Below are 15,684 nucleotides of genomic sequence, written 5' to 3'. Positions count from 1 at the left end.
TTGAAACTTATTAGTGTTAGTGTTTTTAGAGATTTATGCTGGTTAGCCCTTAGCCTGTAAGTCAATTGCCCAAAGTACATGTAATACGCCAGTTCGGTCTAATCTTTAGAAAAATTAAGCATAGGCCTATTTATCTGGACCGAGGCCATCGATTAGATCTTCGCTAGCAAGTATGTAAGTTTCCTAGTTAGTACTTATGTACTGTTTGAATTGACAACGTACTCGACATTCATCAGCTTTGAACATCATGAAAAAAGGCTTTTATAAAACCTAAAGGCCTTCTTCATAATCAATTTTTAAATTTATTACAGGATTATAAAACAAACTTTGTATGCAAATTCTGTTTTATAAACTTAAAAATTTATTATGAATAAAGCCTAGTACTCTGTTCATATTTGCGAAAAATTATGTTTTTTTCATGCGAAAAATTTTACATGCTGTTTGACAGCTTGCTGTTGGTTTTAATTTCGTGCGAAAGAAGTGCTGCGTACAAGGCGAATTTATACAAGGTGGAGTCAGTCAAACAGCTGATAATTTTTTTTTTCGCTTTTTGGTTCTAACAACTGTCAAACATTGTTTTTATATTTAAATATCTACATATACTATGCTTATTAACAAAAAATGTATTGTTTACGTAAATAATTAAAGCCCTCACTATTCAATTATCTACACCATATTAAGTTTAAATACTTATTTGTTGAATTTTTCATTTTGGTATTTTGACATTTGTTAAGACCAATCGTTGTTTTTGTAGAACTGACACCACCTTGTATGAATTCGCCTTGGCTGCGTATGTTATTTCGTGTGGAAAAATAAGGATGCCAGATTTATTTCACATGTTTTCCACAATAAAAACAGAGTACTGCTTTTGCGAAATTATTTCGCATATATTTCATTCCAAATATTTTATATGTAGTTTGACAGCATTTCGCACAAAATTACAGAGTACCTATCTTAAGGGGATAAATATATTATATGTATATGTAAATAAAACTATAGAGTGATTAAGAATTACAGATACTCAAAAATATCAAAGCTTGAACAAAACATCAACATTAAACAGTAATTTTATCTTTCTTACATTCCTCGAACTCGAACTGTATTTTGTAAGTGGATAAAGAAAAAACAAAAATAAAACAACTTACATTATTGTATTCGCAAGAAAATCAAAATAAAGCGAGTTGCCAGTTTAGGAAATTAAAAACAAGTAAGAAAGTATGGTCGGTCAAGCCCGAACATATAATACCCTACACTAAGTAAAAGAGCAAAAACATTTTTCTTTTAAAATTTCAATAATTTATATTTTTGAGTGATTTTCGGAAGTGGGCCTTATATGGGGGCTATGACCAATTATGGACCGATCACCATGAAATTAGGTCGTGTGATTTATGTCTATATTAAAGTTAAGTATGTTGAATTTTGTGTGTGTACCAACATTTTTAAGCGATTTATGCACGTTAAAGTGATTTTCGGAAGCGGGTCTATATGGGAGCCATGACTAATTATGGACCGATCATAACAAAATTTGGTGACATGAATTTTGTATATATAGAATTATTTGGAACGGAATTTGTGGAGATACATTTATAAATTAAACATTTATGACCGATAAAGTCCAATTTCGGGAGGACATTTGTATGGGGGCTAGGTGAAATAGTGGACCGATTTCAGCCCGTTTCAATAGGCTTGGTCCTTGAGCCGAAAAAACAATATGTACCAAATTTGATCGAAATATCTTCAAAATTGCGACCTGTACTCTGCGCACAAGGTTTACATGGACAGCCAGCCAGCGGACCAGACGGACGTACATTGTTTAATCGACTCAGTATACTTTAAGGTGGGTGTTAGACTAATACTTTTGGGCGTTACAAAAATCTGCACAAACGAATTACACCCTCCGCACTATGGTGGTGTAGGGTATAATTAAAATGGCCAAAGGACATCCAATAGTATTTACTGAATAAATATGGTCATAATCGGAAGACGAAAGGTTAGAAACTTGTGTTCTTTGGTGGAATTTCTAATATATTGAAAAACGTTTCTTTAAGTTTTTATTGACTTCTTTTAATATTTGTATTGTAATTTTTTAATATTTTTTAATCCGCAAAGCCCTGGCATATTTAATTTGTTTTAACACAAACTGTATTGTAGCTAGATCACTGTACTTCATTAACCTAAATTATGATTTCAAATTAAAATTATCCTTTATTGTATTCCCTTTAAAAATAGTTTTATCGCCAGACTACATTTCCCATATGAGAGTTGAACTAAATTAAAACAATCAATTTTGTATACGTGTTTTTTTAAGTCGATTGGATGTTTCAATTTCATAAACACAACATAAATAAATTGAAATACATAATACCTACATAGATTTTCAAACATCATCAGTATCATCACTTTCAGAATTCATATTCTGTTCATGATTTAAAATCCTTTTGAAATTCTATTGAATTTAAAAACAAAAACTCAATAATAGTCAACACTTGAAGGGCTCTTATGTACGTAAAATGTATGTCTGTTTATGTGAGTGAGTGAGTGCATGTCTGTTTGTATTCATTGACTGTAGTCAATGAATTGGCCAATAACTACATCAGTATTGCCATTTTAGCACTTTCAGTGCCAGATTTCGGTGCTCTTTGTTGCATTGAAGTTTTTAAAAAATATGCTATGTTTTTTGGCATAAGTTGCTTGATCAAAAAAATTTTTATTACTTCGCAAAAAATTTATTTTCAATTTATATTCAGACAAATTTATGAATAATGGTTTATAAATTATGGTTAGATCAGGCAAAGCGATGACAATGTACTGACATAAGATCTGAAAACTGTCTAAATCGTTCTAAATATTGAGATATGTCCCTTTATAAGGTACGTTCACATTGTTGAAAAATGTATCTTTTAATTATTTTGCAACTGAGTACAAAAAAACTGAGGAGTACATTTTTAAAAAAATATTTTAAAATACTTCTGATCATCCTAATATGCCAAATTTGGTGTCAAATGATCAAGAATAGTTATAAAATATTTCGTATTATTTTTATTTTATCCTGTCAGGATCATAAGATGTCAAAAATGGCCTGTAAAATGTTTGTCCTTGAATATCCTTTTAGATTTCCAATATTTTTTGTCAAAAACTAGTGAGTCAAATATCCAAATATTGAATACCACATGCCAAAATTTCATCCTTCTATCTTCACTACTTAAGTGTTAAATAATATTTTTAATTTGCATTACTTGATTTTATAACATAACAAAAACCGTTGTGTAAAGCAACGAAGAATACTTTTTAATAAACAAGTAAAATGATATAGTCCTTATGATACCCTACATCGAGTTTTCTTTTGATATGAAACTTATATGTGTTGAATCTTATTTGAATACAAACATTTTCGGTAGTGGGCCTTATATGGGAGCTATGACAATCGTCACAAAATTGGGTGGAATGCTTTGCGAATATATGAAACATATTTATGTGGAATTTTGTTTGGATACTGAGATATTTCAGGGATTTATGCATAATAATGACATTTACGAGAATGTTGCTTATATGGGAGCTATGGAACATTGTTGACCGATTGTTACAAAATTTGGTCGTGTGAGTTTGGCTTATATAAAACTTAATTGTGCTGAATTTGGTTTGAATATGTTTATAATTAAGATATTTATGACAGCTTAACTATTTTCAAATAGGGCGATAGTATGGGGGCTAAGAGAAATAATGTACCGATTCTAACTAAATTCAATCTTTGTCCTTGGAGCAATATAAAGGTTTGTGACAAATTTTGTCGAATTATCTTTAAAGTTGCGACCTGTAGTTTGATTACAAGGTTTACATGGACGGACAGACGGACTGGCATCGCTTAGTCGACTCAGAAAGTGATCCTCAGCAGTTTGGTATGCTTTAAGGTGGGTGTTAGGACAATATTTTGTATGTTGCAAACATCAGCCCTAACCCATTATACCTCCCCCACTATGCTGGAGTATCTTATAAACATGCACTTTTCTTAATAAAACTATTTTGTATACTAATAAAATTTTTGTTTATATTTTAATTTGAACTTTATATACATATGTATATAAAGGGTGAAATTTTGATATTTAATATAGAATATTTGGGTCTTTAACACACTATTTTTTTAAAAGGAGTTTATTGGCAATCTTATTAGGATATTAAAGGATACAAATTTTAAAGGACATTTTTGACAGTTTTTGATCCTTACAGGATAAAATACAGATCATACTAAATATAATCTTCCTGTTCTTCTGACATAAAATTTATAATTTTTGGATCAGCAGGAGTATTTTTAAATATTTTTTGAAAGATTTACTTCTTTGAAACTTTGATGTCCTTTAAAAAGGACAGCGAATCACGAAATCAAAAACTGAAAACGCTGTTTTTCTACATTTAATTTATTGTTTCATATGTAAATCATACGGTTCGTGTCTAACGATTTTTTTCTCTTTTCGTAGTACGGTGTAATCACATCACTTGAGATCGGCTGGAGTGATTTTTTTCTCGCAAAGTTTAAGTTTTTAATTATATTGCCTCATTTTCACTTTTAATTTTTCTTAATAAGAGACATTTTTTACAGAAACTTGAAGAGCTAAAAACACTGCTACCATTTCAATACTCATTTTTATTTAACCTACGCTCCGGCGGGTGAGAAGGTTTCAAACTGAAATTACTCCTTGACGGTCCATGGGAAGTCAAAGCGATCCGACCAATAGTTTAGTTTCTATTGAGATTTTAATGTGTTTAAATCAAACTGAAATTACTTACGACCAATAGTTTAGTTTCTATTGAGATTTTAATGTGTTTAAATCAAACTGAAATTACTCCTTGATGGTCCATGGGAAGTATACCCGCCCCCACATGTATTCCAAGGAAATTTTATCTAGAATCGTTTAAAAAAATCAAAGCGATCCGACCAATAGTTTAGTTTCTATTAAGATTTAAATGTGTGTGATTGGAACGTGTGAAAAGTCCGCTGGGAATTGTACTGAAATTTCAACAATAATTTGTTAGGCTTTTTTCAGGTAATGTGGTATACCTATTTTTTATTTGACTATAATTTTTAGAATCTTAATTCGATTGGAACAGTTTTCAGCTGGTGTTTTAGTACAAGTGTTAGGTTTACATCAATGAAAGTAAAAAAGTCTTTTAAGTTCAAGTTTCAGAGAAATTTGGGAAAAAGAGAAAACACCCATAAAAAAGCCATTGAAAAAATTGGCAGGTAATGTGGTACACCATGTTCTTTTGTATACCAAACCGCATAACCGATACATAGTATTTTAATTTGTAAATGAGTTGCGTTTTATTTAAATCATCTTTAAAGTTGGCGGCTGACCAAGCTTAACAGAAGCTCCTCAATACATTCTTCGCTTCGTATGAGACATTGAATGACTGATGCGAAACAAATTTTCATTTGTTGTTTCTAATAGCTCAGATAGCGTTCTTAAAATCGTCCGCTGCCCATTTTCATAATTCACATTTCTTTGGCATATTATTTGCTTGAAATTCTTTAGCTATACCACATTAGCCGACCACGTGGTTTATTGAAATTATTATAAAATTAAACATATACACTAAATATACTATATTGTTACATATGTTCTTCAATAGCAAAATATTCCCATTTGACTTTAAAATTAAATTAATAATGTTTAAAACACGTGATTGTAGAAAAAAATTAATTTTTAACAGATCACAAAAAAAAGTCTACCATAAGATAATGCTGATTTTTGACAACTGACTATTAACATGACCTGCAAAAATTAAGTACACTCACCCAATGTGAATTTTCTGAGATCATAAAACTCTTAAGCTTGGTACCGCTACTCCTATGCTCTTAGTTTTAGAGAAAAGCAGCTATACCACATTACCCGAACTTTAGAGTAAGTTCATAAAAAATTAATAATGTTATATATAAAAGAAACTTTTTTTCTAACATTCATTATACATGTATAATTAGTATATAATAATAAATCAAAACAAAAAAAATTTTTAAAAAATGCGTTTTCATATAAAATTCCCTAAAGGTCTATGGACCTTGTACTTCGTATAAGTGCAACGGATGACTCAACCGTCTGTGGACCTTGTACTTCGTATAAGTGCAACGGATAGTGTTTATAAAAAACCGACTTTTTAAAAAACCGGTTTGTCGGTTAACCGAAAATTGGGCTTTTTTAGAAAACCGGTTTTTCGGTTAACCGACATCGAAAAAACCGGTTAAACCGGTTAACCGTCATATATATGTAGAAAACATAAAATGTCCAATAAAGTATATACAGCTTTAAAATTTGTAGTTTTTAGTAGTCAGGAACGGTTAATAATAAATACCTATGAATATACAAAAGTGCTAAGTCCATTTTATTTTGTAAAAATTTCAAAATTATTATCTCAGTCAAATGGAATTGAGTATAAATATGTTATTAAATATATAATATACTTGTTTTAATTATTTGTTTATTCATTAAATTTTTCTGATATGGAACAGAAAATGTAGCAAGTCCCAAAAAAGGACCTATAAGATGCAAACGCACTTCTTCTTAGCTGTGATTATTTGTCATTATTAATCATACCAAATAATTAATAAAACTCCATTATCAGATTTCAAAATATTTCAAATTATGGATTTTGGAACGTTGTTATTTCTGAAAAGGACTTTGTACACTAAGCTAACGAAATGAATAATAAAATAAAATTTTAAGAACGAAACACACTAATGAAGTCAAATTGATTGAAAGAAGGTATGCACATCAAATTCAACTTGACGTTTGGTAAAATCATCAAATCAGACCAATAATGTTTGTACAATGAATATAAAAAATGCACAAAACCATGAGATTTCTTAATTTTAAACCTAAATTTTAAAAACCGGTTAACCGAGTGATAAAAACCGGATAAACCGGTTAACCGAAAATCAACATTTTAAATTAACCGGTTCGCAAAAAACCGAGATTTCGAAGAAAAACCGGTTTTTCGGTTAACCGGTTAACCGGTTTATAAACACTAGCAACGGATGACTCAACCGTCGGAGGGTTAAACTGTATAAAGTTCCTAATTAGTGATATATGGGCAATTCCATGTCATCGTACGTGATATTTGTATGCCTATAGAGTGGAATAGATTTTGCAAAAATAAGAGTAATAGCAAATTAATTTGGTCTTTATGTTCCATTCAGAGGGTACTATATTTTACAAAAAATAATAACTACTTTCGAAACATTGTTGTCCAAAATATCGAGCGAAATAAGGGCATTTCGTACGTGACATAAAACGGAAGTGATTTTGAGGTACAAGTAGAAATATGTGAATCGTGAGAGGCGTTATGTTTTCTTCCAATTTCTTTACAATTCCTCCTATTTAAATAAAAACAATCTATTGACGTCAAAAGTATACTTTAACTTGTCTATGATAAATCTAAAGTCCACTCTTAAGTAAAGTTGACTTTATTTCTCATAAAGTATACTTTATTTACGGCTATGATTATGATCCATTATCTTTAAATAGATATTTTTCAGAATTAAACAAAAACATATTTTTATACCATTATGTGACTTAAAAAATAGTTTGTAATTATTGTTTTTAAATTCATTTTCTGGCAACACTGAACTACACATACAAATTTATATATGAATTTGTATTTCTGTGAATATAGAACATGGGAATGTACGATATTAAATACGTACAAATATAGTGCGAATCACTGAAATAAGGAGTCAATATTTTTATACTTTACACGAGTTATAACATTTTGCAGATAAGTATAATATTATTTGGTGTCTATATCTAAGTAGTTTAAGGGCCATTATTACAACTTGCCTTTATGGTTAAAGTTAACTTTAAGTGTACCTTTATCTATTGCTTAAAGTTACCTTAAAATATAAAGGTAAGTTGTAATAATGGCCCTAACAATATTATCGTCGAAAATACTTCTATAATCCACCTGTCTGGCCATATCAAACTGGAAACTTTGTACCTTAGTAAGTATTATCATTCAGTTGCGTCTTATTATCCATTTAAAATTAACTACAATAGAATGTTTCATACGAATATATCACCATTGAGAATTTTTTTCTGCTACAATTGAGATAATTATAAAAATTTCTGTTTTCTTTTTTGGAAATAGTTAAAATTTCTGCGCTCCAATTAATATTTATTAGTTATCGATTTTATTAAAATAAGTATTTACCCGATTTGTACTTTTCTTAATATTTGTATCGATTTTGTACCTTTCTTAATAATATTTGAAAATTAAATATGGTTTCTTGTCCATTTCTTACTACATTTATATTCGGGTTTAGAACCAAAATGTTTAATTAGCTCCATAATTTTTAAGCTTTAACTTTTTTTTAAGTTTAAAGTAATGTATAATTTTACAATAATATTAAGTCATCGTGCATATGTATAAATACTCATTGTAGTATTTATAAAAAATCTATTCCCTATTTAAGTGATTCGCACTGTACTAAAACATTTACCCTTAAACTCATTCATTTATTGGCAATATGTGTCATATTCAGGTGTTGGACATTTCAATTTTTTTTTATTTTCCAATTTTTCAACTGAATTGAGTGTTTGATTCATAATGTTTGTATTGTTCGGGACATTTTTAATTATTGGCAGTGTTTGAAGAATTCGGTTTAAAAAATGAAATAAAAATATTTGAACAAAAAAAATATATTTTTGAACCAGACCAATATTCTTATTGGTACATAATGTATGAATGTGTATTTTGATTCAGTTCATTTTAATTGACGGATACTCAAGGGAAACAATAGTTTCATATGACAATGTTGATACTTTTCTACCGACAAATTCTCAAATACCTACATGCACTGAAAAAAAATGTAATATCAACATTTTTATGCTTTTTAGGTACAATGAAGAAATATTTTCAGATACAAAATAGAGCTATGAAATTTTGTATGCCAATATAAAATACATTAAACTTTTGGAAAAAAAATAGGACCAAGGATAAGCCTACCACCCATATATGCCAAAAATATATTTTTTAGTTTTGATTACATTCGTCAGCTCCATACATTGGATTATATGAGTAGGTATAAATTTTATTATTATTATTATTTTATTATAACAAAAGTGGTGAGTGTAAGTTTGTCATTCCGTGTGTAACATTGAGAAATATTCATCTTGATCCTCACCCGTCTGAGGAAAACATTTTCACTTCTAAAACACACAACAAAAATTAAGACAATTTACACCAAATTGTTCCTAAGCAGCTTGGTATTGAAAATTAGCAAAATCGGTAAAATTGACACAGACTTATGGAACAAAATGTGAGACAACCCCCTAAAAAAAATTGAACATTTTTATTTTCCTATTTTATTTAAATATATTACATATAATTCCATGAAATGCTGCTTACACAGAAAAAACTATATTTCAATTCAAACATTTATCATATATTGAACTGGTTTCAATTATTTCATAATTGAATCAAGTATTCATGTGCTCAAAAACAAAATTTTCTGATATTTTCTATTGAAGTTGATAATTTTGACAATTGAATATACAATTTTCGTTATTGGTTGAATTTTAAATACAAAATTATTGAATAGATAATTTTCGTAATTGAAAACACATTTTTGTTATTTTTTGTGTTTTCAATTACGAAAATTATCTATTCATAGGTAACTGAGAGCCAAAAACCTAAGTCTGTTGTCAAAAACCTAATTCATGAGAATTGTTTATATATCGACATGAAATGCCCCATATACATATATAAACAAATAATGGAAGCAAAAGACATCTCATTACATCTGAAGTAAAAAATACCTATTTGTTTGCTTTAATGAAATAACATTATGTATCGAAACAATAATTTACATAAGTATATCAGTATTTGTATCCAAAAATCATACTACTGGATTTTGTAAATATCGGTGCATATTTGACCATAGCCCCCAATTTCCGAATATCGCTTAAATACTCACAAATTTTCTTATAAATTTCTTTATGAGGTTAAAATTCAATACAAAACTTCCCCATTTATTTATAGCTGTACCGAATTTAATTAAAATTTACCCATAATTGGTCATAGCAAACCGACAATTATTCCCACTCAGCATCATGAATGCTGTTTCTTCATATTTCTGTGTCCATTATTATCGAAAATACAAAAATAAAATAATAAGAATAATAATAACCAATGTCACATTTTGTGAATTCTAACATATTCAGAATCATGTGTGCCTAACTTTTAGGTATGTAAAATATTCAGAAAGTACAATAAAGAAATAGTATCATTTTGAATTCGCATTCCCTAACCATAAATGCTTAATTTCGTGTTTCTAGGTCCATCATTATAAAATATTCCAAAAGTACTATTAGTTGAAAAAAGTACCTGTATGTGCCTTTTCATATTCTAACTCAGACAGGATTATGTGTGTTTAATTTCCTGCTTATAGGTCCATTATTATAGAAATTTGAAATTTTTGTTACCTCAATGTCATATAGATAGCTTAACTCTTTGGATAAAAGTAATCATTTGTCTATTTAATGTGAATCAGTTAGCGCCAAAAAAACTTATTTTGAAATTAAAACAAAAAAATTTTAACGGATTTACTGGAATTTTGGTAGTAAAGTGTAAATTTTCATTCCACGTACTCATGTTTATTGACTACATATCAATGCACGCAACGTGAATAATGATTTTATAACAAAAATGCACTTACCAGACCTAATATACATATATCGCAATATATAATTAAAAAATGTGTTTTAAACTTAAAACACTTTTCTTGAAATACAGTACCAAAAAAAAAACTGTAAATTTTCAAAGACATTAAAAAATAAATACTGTAACCGAACTTGTTTTAATATAAACACATTAATAAGAGACACGTTTACGAACTATTTCTAGGCTTAATATTATAAAAAAACAAAAAGTATTATTTTTAAATTTTACCATCTACATAATCTATGATTTATCCAAATACTATTTGCGATCTAAAATTTGTCTCTTGATTCACATTTTTGTCTTCGGATCTCAATTGTTAAACAAAATCATCTTCATATTTCTTTTAACTCGTATTATGTGCAAAGTATGCATAGAAATTAAGTACTTTCTTTTAGAAAAAAGTACGCTTTTGATTTGATATGCGAAACAAAAATTGATTTGTATACCATCCAAAACCAAAAGTGGTGAATCAGGGTATACATATAAGTTTCATAAATATGGATATTAAAACAAAATTTTACACAAATCCGAAATTTGTATCCAAAAATCACTGGATTTTGTGATTATCGGTCCATATTAACGTTATTAATATTAAATTCAAACAAAATAATCCTCATATACATAGAAATATCGTTACAATATTTTATGACTATCGCCCCATAATATGTCAGAGCTCCCATATAAGTATATGCACTAGGGCGGGTCGATTTGTAGGAACGCAAAAAAAATCGCCCAAGTGACAAGGAAAATCGTATTCAAGGGATCAAAATAAGAAACTTAGCCCAAGGAACCATACCTCTTAAATGAATTCTAATGTTTGACCCAAAGGTCAAATTTTGAAAAATCCCACTATGACCCATTTAAAGTGTCCCACTGGAGTCTAAATGTATGACCGACCCCCACTAACTTTGAAGGGCCGATCCACCCATGCTAGTGGCACACCCCCTGAAATCCCCATACAAAAATTAATAAAAAATACTACCAAAAAACAGGACCCCCAGGGGGTTAAACGGGTTGTAGTTCCTTAGACAAAGTTTCTTATTCTGATCCCTAGAATACGATTTTCCTTGTCACTTGGACGATTTTTTAATCGACCTGCCTTAATATGCACATAGCTCCTATATAAGGCTATATAAGATATAATTCATTACACACTACACCACCATAGTGGGGAGCTCCCATATAAGCACCATTCTCGAAAAACCCATTAATGTGCATAAATCTCTGAAATATGTTAGTATCGAAATGAAATTAAGCACAAATATATTTCATATATACGCAAATCATCCCACCAAATTTTGTGATGATCGCTTCATAATTAGTCATAGCTCCCATATAAGTACCTCTTCCGAAAATCAATTTATCGAGCATAAATATCTTTAAAATGTTGGTATTCAAATAAGATTCAATACAAATAAGTTTCAAATCAAAAGAAAACTGTTTATAATCATATGTATACTCGGTGTAGGGTATCATATGGTCAGACTTGCCCGACTATACTTTCTTACTTGTTTACATATGTAAAATTGAGTCAGAACAAAATCTTATTGTGGAAGTTTGACTAAATATTTTTTTTTTTTTTATAAATAATGTTTGTCAAGATATTTATTTTAAACTAGTTGACCGTCCCGGCTTCGCTCGGTAACATTTACTAATGTTAGTTCTTCAAGTTTTCCCGAAACACACACACCTGCCTGATCTTATTTATTTGCAAATAAAATATCTATATTTGTACTCCATACTTTAGGGAGCTTTTTTATTACAGTTGACTGGACACAAAAAAATAAAATATCCGGGTTTTACCAGGAATTTTTGATTTTTTTTTCTTTACAAACCATTTCGAATCGAATAAAAAAAAAGTCAGCCAAATCGCTCCAGACGTTCTCACGTGATGCCATTACATACATGGACCATTTCATTTTTATATATCGAGCCCTAACCGCGAAAATAACGTAAGCGCCAAAAATCAAATTTTAAAGGAGAGAGTTTTTTTCGTTTTTTTTTAAGTTGTGCGAATGATTTCTTTGAAAATTAAAAACTAGTCTATTAATGGTCTCATATATGCGATAAATGCATTTTTAAGTTAATTTTGTGAGCAACAAATGTGTTTTGGCGCTTACGTTATTTTTACCGCCACTATTATAGGCAGCTGAGACTAAAAAGTGGCGCATACGATAAATGCTTTACAAAGAAAAAATATTGTCTTAAGTTTCGAAAAAATGTATTTTCTTAAAGTATGTAGTTTATTATAAATTTTTAATAAATCATAAAAAAGATTTAACCTAATATAGTAGGTGCTTAGGGAATTAAGGCACATCTTCTTCATCTGTTTCGTTTAAGGCGTCTTTAATATTTTGGGAATGTTTTAGGCCAATATATTCGTTATGAAAACTTTGAGAAATACTATTTTTATTGCAAAGAGCTTTTAGATCGTTGAATTTATATGAGGAAATTTTTAATTCTGTGCTGTATAGAGGAGGAGGTCCACGGACCGTATAAGTATTTAAATCAATGTTAATAGTCTTTTCCTCGCTATTATCAAAATAGCCGTATTTAATTGTAATCATAGTTGTATCAAAAATTGCAGACCGCATCGTGCTTAATTTTAATTTTATTTTCTTTGGAAGAAGCAGATCAGAAAACATTTTCCAGTTTAGAAAATCAGAGTGCTTTAACGATATACACTCATAACAGTAACGGTTTGTTCTTGCACTTCGAATAACTGTAGGCCACTCACTAGGAGCCCATACAGTTCGGTTTCGAGTAAATGATTCTATTGTACTGTGAATAGAATCAACAGACATCATAGTATGACCTGGTAGTAAGTAAGTAATTTTAATAGATTTAATGAATTTAATTTTATTGTGATTTTGACCGGCACAGCTATCGTAATACAAACTTAAATCGTTCACAGTTTTCCTTTCGTCTAAAATAAGGAGATATTTGTACATTGCTGTACAAATTTCATTACAACCTCGTTTGCAGTCTTTTTCACCCCATAAAAAACACAATCCATTTCTTGTCCCGTTTTCATAAACACTTAAATTGTAATACGCGTATTTTCTTGAATAAAACAATGTAATATTTTTACTATGAGGCGTATTCAAAACTTTTTGAAGTTTTTGTTCCTTCAAAAAAATATGCTTGATTTGATCTTTGTCCAATAAATGGGACTTAAATTCTTCTGTTTGGATGTGAATGCTGTCTAAATTTTTTCCTTGATCACATTTAGTACATCTATCTTTTTTGGGCAAATGAAAGCCAATGTGAAAATCATTGTTGAAAGTTTTGCGAAAAACTCTCAAGGACAAAGAAGAATTTGTAAGGTTTTGTTCTTGTAAATATTGGATATAACACTTATATAACGTTGAAACATTGCAAAACTCCTTGGGCAGATATACCTTAGTGCTCTTGTTGCGACAATAGTGTGACGGAACAGCTGGTAATCCCTCAATATATTTTTTCAAAATTGAAACCTTCTCTTCGTCAGATTTATTATGCGGTTTAACATTCCTTTTACTTTTCGACGACTTCAGATTTGCCGAAGCACTTCTAATCATTTGTTGCGATACATCTAAGGTTTTTATAACAAATTGCTGGCAAACTTTTAAATGCTTTTCGCGAAAGTTTATAAAATAATCATAGCTTAACTGGCGTCTACCATTCTCTGTTCTCGATCTTTTAATATTTTTTTGCGCAATGCTTGAAGTCAACCAAGCTCGCTGTCTTATTTTACTCATACCCCAATAATGTTCGTGAAGTGCCTGGCGATCTACTTCAGAAAATTACCAAATTACTAAACAATATGACTGGATCTCGAACTCCACTCCGCACGGTTGATGTAATCCAATTGCATATTTCATAAACAAGAAAACAAAACAAGATCAAACAAATTATAAAATTGGTGAGAGTGAACAAAAACAAATTTTCCCGTTAATTGTATTACAATCTATTTTGATTTTCTCTTTAGTTTTTCGGATACTCTTACTTTCACTTATTGCTTTTATGGCGCTTAAGTTATTTTTGGGGTAAAGCAAAAAGGTGAGTGGTGCATACGATATAATTGAATTTGCGTTATCTCTGTATATATAAACACTTCATTTTTATTATTTCGGGTGTTGATGCGCACGACACTTTTCTATCGATTTTCATTAAAAAGTCAATTTTGAAAAAATGGCGCTTACGTTATTTTTGCGGTTAGGGCTCGATATGTAGATTAAGCTATTTTTCCCAAATTTCGAATATTTGACTAATCGAATCATACAAGCCTTGTTGAGGAGCCAATGATTTTAACCTTTTTAACAATTTGGATCAGTATAATGTCATTACAATACATTAGTACAATATAATAAATTAATTCGATAACAAAAAAAAAAACAATAACAATTTTTAGTTTTAAATGGATAAATATTGCTCTTTGTTTTTTAAATAGCTTTGATCTAAATTAATTTTGTACTATTTTTAATTGAATTATTTATAATCCTCCTTACATAAATTCCTGTATCACTGTTTCACCTTTTTTTATACACAACCTATTTATATACATACTATGTGTGCATACATATATATTTCATTAAATCCATTTGTTAGTAAATAATTCAATCAATTTGTGTTTTTTTTTATTTTTTCCATTAAATATAATAAACTGGTCAAATAAAAGCCCTGCGAAAAGAATTAAATTATTCGTTCGTTATTATTTATTAAAAAAAAAATACGTTAATATTGAAAACATATATCATAGAAAATATAAACTATTATAAAAATTCTGTTAAGGATGAGTTAAAACATTCATTAAATTTAGCAATATTTACTTAAAACTCATATTTTATTGCCATATTGATTGAAAATAACTACTAATGCGGTTTAGATACATCAATGTACTGTAAAACTATTGTCAGTTTGCGAATCTTAGTTTAGGAATTTTAGAACACCAACATTTAAAATTTTGACATCAAATTAATTAGATTAAAAGACTGG

The sequence above is a fragment of the Calliphora vicina genome, chromosome 3, assembly GCF_958450345.1.
Source record: "Calliphora vicina chromosome 3, idCalVici1.1, whole genome shotgun sequence".
In the NCBI taxonomy this organism is placed as follows: Eukaryota; Metazoa; Arthropoda; class Insecta; order Diptera; family Calliphoridae; genus Calliphora; species Calliphora vicina.
Note: the sequence above shows the minus strand (reverse complement) of the source record.